We start from the raw sequence: 17761 nt of genomic DNA, 5'->3' as shown, positions 1-17761 counted from the left end.
TGTATTTTAACTCACTGAGAGAGAAAAATTAGACAGAATCATAATATTTTCATTCTCACATTATGCCTGGTACTTTTATGCCTAAGTATTAAGATGATAGGTGCTATAGAAAGGGTAAATAAATTCAACAGAGGAAGTCTGTTTAGTTATTTTAGAGCTGTTGTATTGAAATACTGTCTTGTTTACAACTTTCAACTCCACAAATCCTCATCAATTATTAAGTATTTTTCTCATTGAATTAAGCACGGTGACTATTTTCTCAGAAAAAGCATCAGGTAAAACATAAGGCTTACTCTTAATATATCAAAATGTTCCCATGTGAATGAAATTCTATAACTTTATTACACTACCCACCCCACCCACAAACTAACAGAAAGTATACATTCTATTTGTTACATAAAAGGAAGAAGAATTTAAATTCCATTATTTATTTCTTTGAAGCTGGAAGCAGATCTTTCCTATCACAGTGACAAAATAAACAAAATGTTTCGTAGAATTTAACCACTGGGTATCAGGCATCGTGTTTGTCCTGGCTGGCTCCGGGGAGGTTACAATGAAGGCAAGTGTAGACAAAAATCAGAGAGAGAATGGGACTGTCACATCTTACAGCACAAAATGCTATGTGGTTCTTCCATCAAACAATTATTTTTTCATTGGGATGATTCTACATCATTTATCCATTTATCACTCATCAAAAAAGTTTGGTTGAGTAGTATTCTACAATGATACAATTTGCTATTAGCATGCTTCTTTGTTTCATTTTGAGTTATGTTCATTGTTTATATGGCTTCTTGCCCACTAGAACTGTTATCCACATGCTTGAGTTCCCTGGGCAGCCACCTAGACAAGAAACATATGGCTGGGTCGGCTGCGAAAATCTAGACGCACACCATTCGTAATTCTATCTCTTTTTGTGTGTGTGTATTGACTTGTGTCATTCATGCACATCTACATTTGGGATCTGTATCTCTTACAATCATATGCTAATAAAAATATTTATATAATTTCACCCCAACGATACTTATAAATACCACTTTTATTTAGTAACATGTAATCAAGCAGCAATGAAATATTTTGCCATTTTATCTAGAAGTATCAGTTAGAAAGGAGATATGCAATCCTCCATGGATTTGACAATAAAACCTAGATTTCAGGTTTTTAGCTCCTACTTCTGAGCCTGGTCTTGGATCATGTTCCATGGTTAAAGCAAACATACTCAAACACATTTTAAACCTACAAGCAAAACATAGTGTATTTTTTAGTCTTAGTATCACAAAGTCTAAGAATTATCTTCTTACAAGAAGTAAGCAAACTTAATTCTTTGAAATTTCAAATCTAAAGGAAGGTTTTATTTTTCACTAGAACATGTTTTTAAAAATTGCTGTAATTATCTTGGAATTTTGTCAAAGTAGAAGTCTTTGAAAATTGGTAGGTCCAGATCTTAAAGTGAGCATGAAGCAGGTACTTAAAGGATGCTAATAACTAACAAAGCACATCTAAGTTAAAGGGGGGAAAGGTTTAAATGGTCAGAGACCTTTGAATAAAAGAGAACATTAAACAAACATCTTAACCATAGAGTTATAAATATGTCAGAAATACAGACTTTCCTGCCGCTCTATGAGTGGACCGATTGTGACTTTTTGTTGACCTTTACTAAGTCAGTTAACCCTTCATAATCTTTATTTTCCCATTAGGAACAATACCTGCTTGTAAAGGAAATGCTAGACCACAGATCTAAAATAATATTATTTTATTACTATTATTATCCCCAACAGAAAAGCCATCCCTTTCTGCAATAATGCAGTACAAGTTCAATAAACCTCTGATGTAGACTTCTGTTAAAATACTGAAGAGAAAACAGACTAGGAAGGAGCAGTGTGTTGACTTCATACTTTTCAGAACCAAACCAGCCACTTATATGTTTTCTTTTAAAAACATTCTTAATTTCCTTTGCCACACTGTTAATACAGAACTAACGCTGCTTTACAATTTCACAAGACTTTTAATTTAGAAAAGTGCTTCCTATCAGTTATTGCTTGTTACAATATACAGGTAAAAGTTCAATGTGCTAAGTGAGGTGTTTTTTTCTCATTTAATCCTCATAATAGCCAGTGAGGTAGGTGATATCGTCTTCTCTGTTTTGCAAAGAAGAAAACTGAGATCCATGGATATTAACTTGTTTCCAAGGTGACACAGCTAGTAGGAGATGGAAATAAGATTTGTCCCTGGTTTGACGGATGGCAGATGAGTCTTCTTAATCACTGTGTATTCTGTACTCACACCTGGTGGAGGAAACTTGCTAGTCGACATTTAGATACTTGAGTGCTGGGTACCTGCCGAAATCGCCCAGTCTATGCACTTCAGCTTTGAGTTCCTGGATCCCAGCACATTGTTCTTCCCGTTAGACTGAATTGTCCTTCCCGTTAGACTGAATTGTCCTTGAAGGCTTTCTATACCCCGTTAGGGTTCATGAGTGAGGAACTTCAGAAAAAGTTAATGAGCTCTTCCCTACCTGGAGTCTCTTAAGTTTTGCATCTGGTTCAGATGTTGCCCCTTATAGGTGGCATAGCAGTGACTGCGAGAGCCTCTCTCGGGGAATTAATGAACACCTTTGGTGATGCTGTAGTTATGACAGTGATTTTTCCAAACTGGGGTCCATGGAACACTGTTCTGAAGGATGCTAATAGGTAATGGGACACAAAGAGTTCTGTGCTCTCAAACATTTGGGAAATTTTTGATGATACAGTGTTAAACATCTTTCTTTGAAGAGGATGCTGTAGTTGCTGTTCACCTCGTAACTGACGTCGTGACTTTGGAAGACAGGGCCGACAGAGCATACAGTAGTTCTCCAAAATATTTAATCACTTGGTTTTCAAACATGTTTTTAATACTCTGGGAATATTTTCCCAAGCAACCTGAGTTCCAAAATGCTCCTCTGGGGTGTAAGTCCTGCCCACCAATCCTAGGACATTTCCTGGCCCGTTGACTGTTTACACTTCCTGTCTCACCTCTTTCAATACTATTCTTCCATCCTCACCCTCCACTGTGAGTCTTGCTTCTTACTTCCCTGAGAAAACAGAAGCCCTCAGGAATGAATTTTCCACATATAGGCTTACACGCTCCAGCTACCCATCTTCTTACAGCTCCACCTTCCCTCCTGGTACCATGGATAAACCATGGTTCTCATATCTAAAGCCAGTTCCTCCCCCCTTTAGCATGAAATTCCTTCTCTTCTCACCCACTCATGTATATTGCTCCCTAATTGTTTCCTCACTTCTGCATCACCAGTTTTTCCTTCTCCGCTGAATCAATTTCTTTAGCATACAATGTCCTGTAATTTACAAAGTCTTCAAAATGAATTTTAAAACCATTCTGACCACCGCAGTCCCCTCCAGCTCCTACCCCCTTTCTCTATTCTTTGTTAGAACAAAAGCCCGCCAAGAAGTGCTCAATTTTTTTCTGTACTCAATCTTGCTTCTCCCATCCTCTCTTGAAAACAATTCCATTAAGGCTTTTTTTTTTTTTACATCTTTATTGGAGTATAATTGCTTTACAATGGTGCGTTAGTTTCTGCTTTATAACAAAGTGAATCAGTTATACATATACATATGTTCCCATATCTCTTCCGTCTTGTGTCTCCCTCCCTCCCACCCTCCCTATCCCACTCCTCCAGGCGGTCACAAAGGCTTTGATCCCCACCGCTCTACCAAAACTGCATTTAAGGTCAACAAAAATTAAATCCGGTGTTTCAATCTGGTAGTAAATGCTCAGTCTGCATCATCTTGACCCATCAGCAGCATGTGGCACAGAGAGGTCAAGAAGATGAAGTTTAACACAAACACGAACCAAAAGTGAAAGAGATAGTAAAACACCCTCTCCTCCTTGAAGCATTTTCCTCCCTTGCTTCCCAGAACACCACATTATCTCATTCTTTTTTTGTTTTCCTGAGTTTCCTCATGTTGGAGTGCCCACATTTCGCTGTTCGGTCTCTCAACTGTCTCTGCCCACTCCCGTGGTGATCTCATCCAGTCCTGATGGCTTTAAATGGCATCTCTATGTTGATCATTCTCAAATGTATATCTCAGGGTGCCCTTCACTCCAGATTTACATAGTCTACTCTCTATTCTATAGCTACACTCATGTGTATGATGGATACCTAAAATTAACTTATCTAAAACTGAACTCCAGATCTTACCTGTCCCCACCCTAACCCTAACCATTCCTAGTCATCTTCTTCATCCCAGTAGATAGCAATTGCTTCTATTCCCCAGTCGTTAGGGTAAAAAACTTAATAACATTCTTGAATCATTCTCTTAGGGTTCGTGTATGATCAGCCAGCAAGTCCTACTGATTCTTCTTTCAAGTTCTATCCCACCACCTCTTTGTTACTACCCTTCACCTTTCACCCAGGTTATTGTGGAAGCCTCTTAAATGGACGTTCTGCTTCCATCCTCCCCTCCTTATGGACACTTCTCAGGACACTACCCAGAGGGAACCTCTTAAAACATAAGTCAGATCTTATCACTCCATGGCTCAATGCCCTCACAGTGGTGTCCCCTCTCACTCTTTATAAGCAAAGTCCTCACACAGGCTTCCAAAGTGGTTGTGTCAGGGCTACCTGCTGCCTCTCCAAAACCCATCTCCCACTTTTCTCCTTCACACTTTTCCACCGACTCTGGCCTCCTGGTTGTTCCTGAACACACCAGGCCTCCCTGCCCCGGGACCACGAACTTGCTACCCCCTCTGCCTGGTATGCTCTGCCCTGAGATCTGTGCCTGGTGAGCACTCTCACCTCTGGTGTCTGCTCACCCAGTCACGGAGGCCTTCCCAGACCACCTTTTGAAAAACAGCACTTCCTCCCCACCCTGTCCCACCTCCCTTCCCTGCTTTATTTCTCTCCATATATCAACATCAATGGTAAACATTAATTCATTCATTTTTTATTTTTTCTCTCCTCCCCACTAGGTTGTAATCTCAGGAAGGACAGATATCTGTGTCTATTTTGTTCACTAATGTATTCGCTAGAAGAGTGCCTGGAATATAGTTGGCACTTAATAAATATCTACTGAATTCATTATTGAACGAACTAATGAACACCTCTCTAATACATGTTGAAGGAATTCTTCCCACCCAAATATCACCATCCGTGAACACTCATACATGGAGCATTAGTATTTTAAATAAGAGGGATTTGTTTCCATGAATTAAAAGACAAAATTTCTGTTATCATTATTAATCAGTTGTAACATAAGAAAATAGTAGTCCTCCATCCCTGACAACTAATTTTAGGATCTATAATAGGTGGTGAGGTGTTTTTTTTTTTTTTCACAGTTAGTTCCATGAACATAAACTTGTTTAGGTGATTACAAGTGTGGATAGAGAATTGGCTTTAGGGTCTGAGAGAAGACTGAAGATTAATAGTTCTGAAAAATAAGTCTTGAGAGCAGGAAAAAATGGCATTTTCATATCATAATTTACGTTTAAAGTTGGAATTCTAACTAGATAAAATGTGATTAGGCATTTATAGTCAATAGGCCAAACTATACAAACTTCAAACTAAGGAGAATCCCTAAACCTAGGAGAAAGTCAAAGGAACAGTAAGAAATTCTGACCAGGAAATGATTGAAACTTATAAATACATGATTCAGGAGCTTGACTTGACAGAAGGAATCTACCACCAGTGTGGCTTGGAGTTACAACATGAAGAATAAAGATAGCTCTTTATATCTGCTGATCAATGTAACCAACCAAAAATATTAGGAATTTAAAAATCTGTAATTAATTTGCAGTGTTTTAAAAATGCATGTTGAAAAGAAAAAGATGAGGTGAACAGATACAAAGTGAGAAGCGGTGGCACTCTTAACGTATAAGAAGAGGCGATTCATAACGACGGTGTTCCATTTTTGGCAGCTTTTTCGAAGAAAGCGGGTGGCTTGACTTTGGAATATAAATAGATGCCGTGATACAGTCCCTTAATGGAGAGAAAAGCAGGCCACTGGGCTCCTACAATGTGTTGAAAATAGGCTGCAAGACCACCCAACACATTTACTCTGATCCCAGATTTAGCGAGCCATTAAAAAAATTTTGATTTCTCAATACAGCTGGTTGGCAAGAATATTAGGCTAAGTTTCTCACTATTAATTATTTAAATGTCATCCTGGTACAAATAATTCATGTGTGACTTGGGGGCCAGATGAGCTTGTTTTCCTATCCAGGCAAAATTTCTAAATTGCTCCCCTCTCAGACATTCGTCTTTACCTTCTGCCTTTTATTACTCCACCCCGTTCCCATAATTGTATTTCCACCCTAAGAACCAAAGATTTTATTTGCCAGTACTTTTGTGCCACCTGATAAACTAACAGGACATTTTAAAGATGTTTGCTTTTATGGAGGTCTCTTAAGACCTAAAAGTTGATAGGACCAAAGCATAAATTTCAGATAACAATGGAAAGATGTAATAATATAACTGTTAGCAGCTATCATTTATTAAATGTTTGCTATATACCTGTCACTCTTAACACATACATTGGGTTTAATTTTCACATAGTCACAAAATCTGGGTGTTAAATATGAAAATGATTTTCTTTCCTCCATAACTGAAACTACTTAAACTTGAGAATTCCTGGTCTCTCTGATGTGGAAATTTTCGTATTGCCAATTCAAATTTACTCAGTAATCTCCTGAATTCAATGTGGTCAATTTAAAGCTTCAAATCAGTCAGTCAGTGATTCTCCCTCATTCTGTTTGAAGACAGAGGGTGAACTAAGACCTGGGTCAGAAAGAGGTCGAGGGAGACACTGGTAAAGATGTTCTGGCCTAGGGATGAGTCATCTGATCCAGGTGTTATCCTCTGTGCTTGTTTGGTCCAGTAAGCTATAGCTGGTCCTGCCTGGACTTAAGTATCTGTATATCCACTGTTGATCCATATCCCTCCAGTGGCCCCCAGTTGTCAAACCATGGTTTCTTCACCTTCCTTGTTCCAAACATGAGGTGTCCTTTGGTCCACCAGTTCTCTCAACGCAAGCTGCCAATGGCCTTCTCCACACCACACTCAGGTCAGGGACTTCAAACGCCCAAGAACTCAGAGATCTTATTCAACCACTGTTAGTTAACAGCATTCGGTTTGATGTTGGATTTAAACCTCTAGAAAACTTTCAGTGTGTGGGCTTTACCTGGCGAAGCTAAGCTATTGCTCTCCTAGGATTCACCCCTGAACCTATTGCCCCCCATCTTGGGTTTCTAGACATCACTGATCCTCTTGAATTTACCCTCTTGCTTGCCTACTTGGGATTTTTTTAAGTTTCTACCAGCAAATGGAATGGTGACTTTTTTGTTCTAAAGTGGATCTGGTCCCCTCCTAAAGCAATGAATACTATTTATTCAGTAAATAAAGTCTTGAGACTATTGAGAACTTAAGAATGACTACAGTGGGATGAATTGGGAGATTGGGATTGAAATATATACACTAATATGTATAAAATAGATAACTAATAAGAACCTGCTGTATAAAAAATAAAATTAAATTAAAAAAATTTTTTTTAAAGTTTTAATTCTGGATGATAGGAATATAGGTATTTATTGTTTAATCCTTTGTGTTTTTCTGTATTTTAAACAGTTCTAGAAATGTAAATAAAATACAAACATCCAAAAAAAAAAGAATGACTACAAACATAAATTGTATTAATTAAATTTTCAAAAATATTATCTTCTTTCTTTTATCCCCTTAATAAGTATTTGCATTCCTATGAAGGGAAATATTTTGCTAAGAGTATCATAGCTAAGTCCCTGTTCAAATGTTGTTTACCCGTAATCTACGCGCCAGAGTCTCTGAGATTATGGAGTCACATGTGGATCATGCGTGGAGTTGCCACTTGTATCCACTGGAAGATCATCACTGCTTCCCCAAGAATTTCTCTTTGCTCACTTTGCCCTCCAAAGTAGTCTGTACTACAAAAGGTGCTATCATGATGCTGGGATAACTAAGGTGTCTTTGCTTAGGGTTATATGAAATGATGTATAGGACCCCCCAGTCTAAATCTCCTGGGATATCCACTGATTCCCGGGAGTAGTGACTCTCCCATCACTGTGTCCAGGCAATCTGGTTAAAGGCATGATAGACACTGACTAATCAATCCTTGGCTCCTGCAATATCATGGTGTCTCCACTCTCCAGGTCTCAAGGACCCCCTCCCTAGTTTATTGAGTTTTGACATGAGTTCTCCTCACAGCTTGTTTCTTCTTCCAAAGTCAAACTCTTCAAGTATCCGCCGTCACCACATTTATGGCCAGAACTGGTATCCCTAGAATCAGCCTTCCTTCTATGAGTAGGAGATTTATTCTTTTGGCGTTTCCGAGTCACCGTTAATATCAGTTTGGGGCTCCAAACTTTGGCTTTCTGCACACAGTTCTCTCACAGCATCATGGTCCTGACCAGTTCTTGAATTGCTCCAGTTCTTGTCTAAGGTTCATGGTGCAAGTATGCTTTACATGAATGTTCCTTGGAATTTCAGGCAAGCCCCCAAATGTAGCAGATTTAAAGTTTTACACTCACTAACCTATGGGTGCAAATCTCTAATAGTATTTATTTTTCTAGAACTGAACTAATTCAGTTCTAAAGCTCCCCTCTTAAAGGTCGTAGAAAGATAATCTGTGCAATTCAAGGTGACTCAGTCATTTACAACTTTTCTGTGGCCGAATCAAGTTAAATATTTAGTCACTTGAATATTCCCTTCCTGTCCTTCCTTCTTTTCTGGGATAATCTGCATTGGGAGGAATGCTGTTGCTTTTGCATCATTCTTTCTCATTACAGTTCTTTCTCATTAAGTCCAATTCTGGCAAACCAAAAGTGCTTGGAAATATTGACACAAAAAAGGGTTGCATAAGTCAGCATTTTGCCCCTGCTCCTAGGAAAAAGGCAAAAGCCTAAGGCATTAAAAATGGACCTTGCAAACTTAATTTTTCATGAAATTACACATATAATCCACTAAAATCTGCTAACTTCAAAATTATGTAAGAATGACCAAAAGTCACAGGAGGAGGTGGAGACAAGAAGCCCAGAAAATTCCAGAACTCGGATTGAGCCACCTCCTGAAGATAAGGGGCTCTCCTAAAGTGCAGATACTACTTCATTTGTTTAGAAGAAGGGGTCAGGGACTGGGGTGTGCAGGGCTGTAGTAGAGGTCCTTTAGATCCTTTTGGTTCAGATAAACAGAAAAGGTAGAATTAAAAACAGATGACCCATAACTGCAGAAATCAGCTTCCCTCTGTGCTAGAACAGGGGAAGAAATGTTCCTGCTGGGAAGATCCTCCAAGGTAGCCTTACAGACTCCATGACCTCCAGGAAAAAGCTCAAGTGCTACAGCATCATGAAAAGATATTCTAAGAAAGAAAAATATGTAAAAGAACAGCAGGGCTTCCCTGGTGGCGCAGTGGTTGAGAGTCCGCCTGCTGATGCAGGGGACACGGGTTCGCGCCCCGGTCCGGGAAGATCCCACATGCTGCAGAGCGGCTGGGCCCGTGAGCCATGGCCGCTGAGCCTGCGCGTCCGGAGCCTGTGCTCCGCAATGGGAGAGGCCACAACAGTGAGAGGCTCGCGTACCACAAAAAAAAAAAAAAAAAAAAAAAAAAAAAAGAAGAGCAAATCTTCCCAGCAGATAAAAAGCAGGCATCGAACTGTCAATATTTTGAATACTTCTACAATATTCCCAGAGGGAAGTGTAAGTGAAAGATTAAATATCCAGCCAAACTATCCTTCGAATATAAAGACTAAAGTCTGTCCAGGCTGTTTTGAACATAAGGCACAAAGGGAATATTGTTCTAATTAACTCCTCTTGATGAAATTCCTGGAGATGACTTTGGAAACATTGGCTGATGCAATGGCAGGGAGCGTTGAATTGGTTTAACTACAGGCAAAGATTAAACCAAATGTGATGGAACGTGGTGACAGAACAGACATATGGGTTATATGTCCTAACAGTTTAAAAAGTATTTAACTAATAAAAATTTGGAGAGGAAAAGGGGACATGGGCGTTAGCGTCAGTTTGCTGATTGCTTCGTCTATAATAGTTGAGAGTGAGGAGATGTCATTCCAAGTTGACAGATCAAGTGATAGACATGTAAGCACATGTAACCATACTATTAAACATTTAAAAAGATAATAGAGACAGGGAGAGGAGAGAGGAAACAGGAAACATGCTAATTTTATCATTGCTCATAATAGAAAGTTAATAGGGACTGTCTAAAGAAATGAAAAACTAAGGATATTATATCGTTATAATTATAAAGGTTCCGCTAGTGTAAGAATACAACATTTCTAAATAATAGAAGAACTACACAAACACATAGACATGAAGAATACAGACCATAGAGTTAAAGGTTTAAATAAGTAGCCTATAAAACTGAAAACATGATATTATGTTTAGTCTCTCTCCTCCCATTAGATTGCAAGCTACATGGAAATGGAAATACAGAAGTGATTGTAGATAGAAAGATGGTAGATAGATAGTTAGATAATCCTCCTTCACTCACATTTCTGATGCCTAGAATGGTGCCTCTATCTATCTATCTATCATCTATCTATCATCTATCTATCATCTATCACTTCTGTATTTCCAGCTCCTATTATATATACCTGGAGTAGAAGAACTCAAAAAATATTAACTGACTGAATAAGTGACAGAACTAGGATATCTCTCATTAATAGATATAAATAGGTTTCATTCTCTATGAAAGAAGGATTTCAGACCAATCTCGAAGAAAAGCCAAAGCTATGCTATGAGTGAGCCATACCTAAAACATTCTGATTTAAAAGGATTGTAAATACGGTATTTGTCTTTCTCTTTCTGACTTACTTCACTCTGTATGACAGACTCTAGGTCCATCCACCTCATTACAAATAGCTCAATTTCATTTTTTTATGGCTGAGTAATATTCCATTGTATATATGTGTCACATCTTCTTTATCCATTCATCCAATAGATAGATACCGTATGCTAACACATACATATGGAATTTAAGAAAAAAAATGTCATGAAGAACGTAGGGGTAAGACAGGAATAAAGACACAGACCTACTAGAGAATGGACTTGAGGATATGGGGAAGGCGAAGGGTAAGCTGTGACAAAGCGAGAGAGTGGCATGGACATATATACACTACCAAATGTAAAATAGATAGCTAGTGGGAAGCAGCTGCACAGCACAAGGAGATCAGCTCGGTGCTTTGTGACCACCTAGAGGGGTGGGATAGGGAGGGTGGGATAGGGAGGGTGGGAGGGAGGGAGACGCAAGAGGGAAGAGATATGGGAACATATGTATATGTATAACTGATTCACTTTGTTATAAAGCAGAAACTAACACACCATTGTAAAGCAATTATACTCCAATAAAGATGTAAAAAAAAAAAAGGATTGTAACTAAAAAGCTGGGCAACCTTTCAGCAAACAAAAATTAAAGAAAGCAAGAGTCATGCTCTTAGTATCAGTTATGGGGTTTCAGGCCCATAAGCATTAAATAAAACTAAGAAGTTTTATAATTCACAGGGGAGATAGAGGTATGGATATTTGTGCTCCACCCAAAACAAAGGCAGAATAGCAATAAAGCAGAAATTTAAAAAATTACAAAAGAGGCAGAAACATACTAGCACTACAAGTCCTTAATTCACCTTTCTCACACATCAAAATTAAGTGACTAAAAGACTTAAATAGTATAATTAGTAGGGTAGATCTGATTTATACCTACAGATGTATGTATCAAATGTTGTATCTTGAAAATAGCAAATACACGTTCAAGTGCTCAAGTCGCATTCACAAAAATTGATCACCTATTATGCTACACAGAAAACCTTAATGAATTTTGAAAAGTAGAAATAATACAAATATTCTCTGATTCTACTGCAATGAAATCAGAAATATCAAAATCTAAAAAATATTGCATTTATTTTTTCAGTTATTTAAAAAGTAGTTTTATTGTTCTGTTTGACTTATTTTTGAGCACTAAGAAAATGATATTATACAGTAAGAACTTTTCTGGGACTTTTTATTTGTTTTCACCCATTGTCATCGTTCTGGTCATCTATCCTTATGCATCACTCCAAAACTCAGTGGCTTAAAACAACAAACGTCATTTGTAGTTGATGGACATAAGCAGACATCTCGTGCTGTCTCTGGATTCAGGAGTTTGAGAGAAGCATGTTTCTGGCTCAGAGTCTCTTATGTGTTTGGAGTCAAATGATTTCTAGAGCCAGAGTCATCTCTGAGACATCTTCACTCACATTCCTGCTGCCTGGGCTGGTAACACAAGCCCAGCTTCTCGGGCTACCTCTATCTCCTTCTCTATGTATTCTTTCCATGGGGTCTCTCCAGCTTGGTGGCTGTAGGGTCATCAGACTCTTTACAGAGCAGCTTAGGGCTCCAAAGGCCAGGAGGAAACTACATTGCCTTTTTATGACCAGCCCTCAAAAGTCACATCGTTTCTGTCTTGTATGAGTCGAGGCAGTCACAAAGACCCACCCAAATTCAAAGGGAGAAAACACAGACTCCACCTCTTAATGGGAGGTGGAGGGGAGGGTGGAGAAGGTTCTGGAAGAACATTTGGGGCCAGAACTAATATTGTGGCCATTTCTGAAAAATATCCTCTGCCACAATTACCTTTCCAAAGTAAGTTGTGGTTTATCTGTTTTCATCATTGTCTGAAAACACTTCATTTTACTAATCCATTCTTCTGTTTGTGAACATTGGGATTGCTTTCTGTCTTTTGCTCTTGTGAACATCTTTGCTGCAGACAATCTTGTATAAGGCTCCTGATAACATGTGTGCAAGTTATCTCTCTTGGGCATATACCTGGGAGCGGGAGTGCTGTGTCATAGAGTACCAGACATTCAACCTTGCAGCATAATATTAAGTTGTTTCCACCAGAGTTGAATCCATTTAGAATCAGCCATCAGCAATACATCAGTTCCAGTTTCTTCCCATCCTCTCTGCTCTATACCTTCCCCTTTATGTGTGTATGTATCATAAGAGTATATTGCCTGTTGTACAAAGTGAATTTTAAAAATTCAAAATTTTTGTTTGCTTTACTCACAAGTACATTCCCAGTGCCTAGAAGAATGCCTGGAAAAGAATAATTTGCTGAACGAATGAATGAAGTGTTGTGTCCTGTGACAAGTAACTGAACTTGGTTTATTTGGAGATTTGTCGGGAGGTTCGAGATTCAACTATTTTCTTTTAAAATTAAAGACATTTCATTTCAAGAGTAGTACTTGCAATATGAGAACATTAAAAAAGCATGAAAGGAATTGTTTAAATGGCACTTTGCTTTTCAAGTCTTTTGTCTCTTCTAAAAATTTCAATAATTTTAGAATTTAAAGACAAAAATGTGACTGCTGATTCCAACATATTTTTCTCACTATTTTCTTTTATGTCCTCTTTTTCCTGAGTCTCTGCTTTCCTCATCTAGTTTGAGTGACGGAAGGGCTCTAGCATTGAAAAAGAGTTAAAAGAAAGATACATCGGCTAATATTTCAAAACATTTTGCCACTCTCTCTCATACTATCCTGAAGCAACCCTCGTGGTAGGTAAGGAATAACTAACGATATAAGTGAAGCACGTGAGGCTCAGTGTAGTTAAATGACTTGCCCAGGGTCATATAACAAGTAAATGAGAGTCAGGATTTGAAATCACCTCAGTCTGAGGTGATATACTTCCCTTTCCCAGTCCATATACTTCCCTTTTCTTATCCTCAAAATACAGGTAGCTAATTAAGTTTTTCCCCCCAATCCTAAAAAACTATATATTTTACTGTAGAAAATTTAAAGAATACAGAAAAATAGAAATAAAAACATTTGAAATAACTGAAATTCCACTTTGGGGATATCTCAGGGAGTGTTCAGTATTTTGGTTAATATCTTTCTGTATCTGTGTGGGGTGGGTGTGTTAGTACAAACTTATCATAAATGGCATCATACATGTTGTTTTTTGACTTTCTTTGTGCATTTAACAGTGAATCACAGGGGATTTCTTTATCAGTGAATAAAGGTATACACTTTTAATGATTGCCTAGTGTCCTGTGATATGTACACATGACAATTTATGGATCAACTGATATTTGGTTTATCCATCAAATTTTGCAAATATATAAAATGCTGTAATAAAACTCTTATACATGTACGCTTTTCCCCCCAATTGTCTTTTTATGACATATTTCTTGTCATAAAAAAACTTGCAGAACTTGCAGGGAGCTTGCAGAACTCATCTAATCAAACACTGGTTTACCTGATTCTATAGCCAAGTGCCCCAGAGCAGGGCTGAAGGCATCTGTAAAATCACATTATTCTACTGCTCAGAAGCTGATTACTTAGAGAAACAATAGTTGAATTTTTAAAAACATGCTTCCTGCAGCCCTGATTTTACTTTTGTCGGGGAGGGCATGGAAGTTTATCGCGTCCCCCCCGCCCCACTCCCCGATGCAGAGCTGCAGCCCACAACAAGGTGGACACAAATACCAGTACAGAGCAAACGAGGCGCTCAGAGGGGTTGCTGGAGATAGTCAAATTATGGCCATATTCTGCCTGATCTCTTAGGCTTCCTGTGGCTCCATTACAAAATCCTGAACTTTACCCCTGACTTGTCATTAATCATGCCCTAAAATACTGGACCGAGAAGGTCAACATGTTGGAATAGGCCAATTCTTTGGATCAGAGAAAACCATTAAACAGGGGATCTGGGATTCCGGTTGTCTTGGGTCTTGGTTAATTGTCACGAGGGAAGATGCCTACTGAGTCTGTAGACATTCTGCTGTCTCTGATGGCACTCACCAAGTAAACTCACAGTCAACCCCCTTCCCTGCCCTAGGGACAGCCCCCTTTTAGTTTCCTGTGCCTCTCCCCTCTTCATTCTTCTTTAAAATTTTTATTGAAGTATAGTTGATCTACCATGTTATGTTCGTTTCAGGTGTACAGCACAGTGATTTACTTATACATACATACATATCTATTCTTTTTCAGATTCTTCTCCCTTATAGGTTATTAAAAAATATTGAGTATATTTCCCTGTGCTATACAGTAGGTTGTTGTTGGTTCATTCTTGTATTCATTGCTGTGTGAGTTGCTGCTGCCTCTGCTGCACTTTGTTGGTTTGCTCTTATTCAAATATGAAGTGTTATGACATTTAAAATCGTGTTTCTCTTTAAAATCTTCATAATGACATTGGCGGAAATAAGTGGAGCCCAGACACAGACCTTGCAGGTTCAGGCATGGCCGAGATGAGAGAGCGAGGGAGGAGACGTTCAGGACTCCAGGGGAGGGCCCTGTGGGTGGTCTGGGAGGTCCTTGGGAGGCTGGCGACCTGCGGGGGCTGGAGTATGAGTGAAGACACATGTGTGGCCGCAGGATGTTGGGCTGGATTCCTTCCCAGCCACCCTGTAGGGGATTTTCAAGGGGGGTGTAAGATGGAGGCGACCTGGGAGGTGCTGAGTTCTTGGAGCAATCTTCCACGAGGATGAAGGAGCCTGCGTGACCTTCCAGTGTTGCAGATGTGAGCAATTCACCTTCCGGGATTAGGTTAGTGCAAGGCCACTGGAATCCTTCACCAGACTCCTGCTTTTTGGTTAGAATCTGCTTTTCCTAAACTTCTGAACTTGGATTACAAAGCCGTCAGCAGCCTTCTTGAGGAAAAAGAGTTCAAAGCAAGTGAGTCCCTGAGAAAAATAAATCTTGGGGAGATCGTGGGAAAGGGAAACACGGAGGAGAGAGCGAGTTGGTTGTAAAGAGAGATGATCAGATTATTCGAAAGAACAGAAGATCATATGTGGACATTGAGTATTGAGTGTGGGAAAGAAGGATGTAGAATATGAGGAAAAAAGCTTGAAATCATTCATTTCAATAAGCTCTCCATGGTCAGGGATCTTGCCTGCAATGAATGTTCACTGAATGAATAAATGAAAATCTATTAGAGAAAAAACAAATTTGTAAAAAGTCATTCACCAATCTGGATTTTAATTCACCAAGGTTTAGTAAAATTTTTAGAGTTAAAAGTGCTATTAGAGATGATTGGTTGATTAACCAGCACAGGTACCTATTGTGTGCTAGTCAGAGGGATTGGAAAATGAGCTACCCCAGTTCTACGTCTAAATACAAGGAAACAGGCATGAGTTTCCTATGCCTCAGGCACTTCGAGGCAGAGCTGAGACCAGAACCCAGATATCCTGAAGCTTAGTTCTTTGCATGTCCCACTGGCCATGTTCTTTCTAGGAATTAAGTACATTGGAGACCACTTTGTCCACATGTGTCCTTGAGACCTTGTGTGGCAAATACAAAGGACTGCAGATTCCAAAAAAGGGTGCACCCTTCAGTCTGATTAAAATAACAACAGTTCACACAAGGGAATGAGTGTAGCCTTTTGGAAAGGATATTTTTCTAAAAATATAAAATCACATTAAGATAAGTCATATGAGAGTGTCACAGGTAAGATAACAATGCGACCTTCCTGAGTTCCCATCAGGGAAACCCGAAACTAAAAACATTCTGAAGATCAAGGGGGGAGATATGGATGTAATAATGCCAAAAATTCTGACACTAAGTGCAATTTTAGTCACAGAAACTTTTGCACAATAATAAAGAACACTGAAACTTGAGAGCCGGATAAGGCATACATTCCATTAATACTTGCACATACTCTGGGGCAACTGAGGAATTTTGATGCATGGCACCTGTAACCCCAAGGTAGAGAAGTTGCTACATGCCTTAAGGTCATTCATTTCTTTTACTCTCATTCAATAATCCAAGATATCCTCTAATTTTGATTTTATCTCTCAAGGACACATTTCTGTTGAGAGGGTACTACTCTAACTAGCCAAAGTGAGCATTGCAATCCACCTGGCAGTAACATTTTTCAGTGTAAATTAATAAATTGGAATTTTGGCTTATCAATGCTTTGCAATTTGATTAATGTGAATAAGCTCAGCAGAGAGAATTAAAAATCCAATTGCAGGATATTGAATATAGTTCCCTGTGCTATACAGTAGGACCTTGTTGTCTATTCATTCTATATATAATTGTTCGCATCTGCTAACCCCAAACTCCCAGTCCACCCCTCCCCCACCCCCATTTCCTTGGCGACAAGAAGTCTGTTCCCTATATCTGTGAGTCTGTCTGTTTCGTGGATAAGTTCATCCACTTTCGTGGATAAGTTCATATATAAAATCACATATTTTAGATTCCACATATAAGTGATATCATATCCTGTAAAAAACCATAATGGAAAAGAAAAGAATATATGCATGTATATATGTATAATCGAATCAGCTTGCTGTAGAGCAGAAACTAACACAACATTGTAAATCAATTATACTTCAACAAAATAAATTAAAAAAAAAAAGAAAAACAAGAATAGGAAAAAATCCGATTACAGAACTTAAAAATGTAAGGAACATAGTGTCTTCTTTAGTGTAGGACCATGGCATGATGGTACATGTTCCCGTACTCTTTGCATGTATATTTTCCTTCTGAACACTGAAGATGAAACTCTGGACCCATGGAGACCTCACTGACACACTAACACCCAATGGAACTCAGTCTAAAATAGCCAGCTGGTAGGTCTCTCATACCAATCTTATTTACACCACGTTGTAACTAAATGCTCCCTAAATATAAACATGTGGGATATATTCTTGTATATTCTCTGTTGCAGAGAAAAGAGAACTAGGAAATCTTTCTACAGCGATGTTTCTGTTTTTTAATGGAAGGTCTCAGCCTAAATCTATGTAGTTAC

The sequence above is a fragment of the Orcinus orca genome, chromosome 18 (genome assembly GCF_937001465.1).
Source record: "Orcinus orca chromosome 18, mOrcOrc1.1, whole genome shotgun sequence".
In the NCBI taxonomy this organism is placed as follows: Eukaryota; Metazoa; Chordata; class Mammalia; order Artiodactyla; family Delphinidae; genus Orcinus; species Orcinus orca.
The sequence above is the reverse complement of the archived record's forward strand: the minus strand, read 5'-3'. Positions refer to the sequence as shown.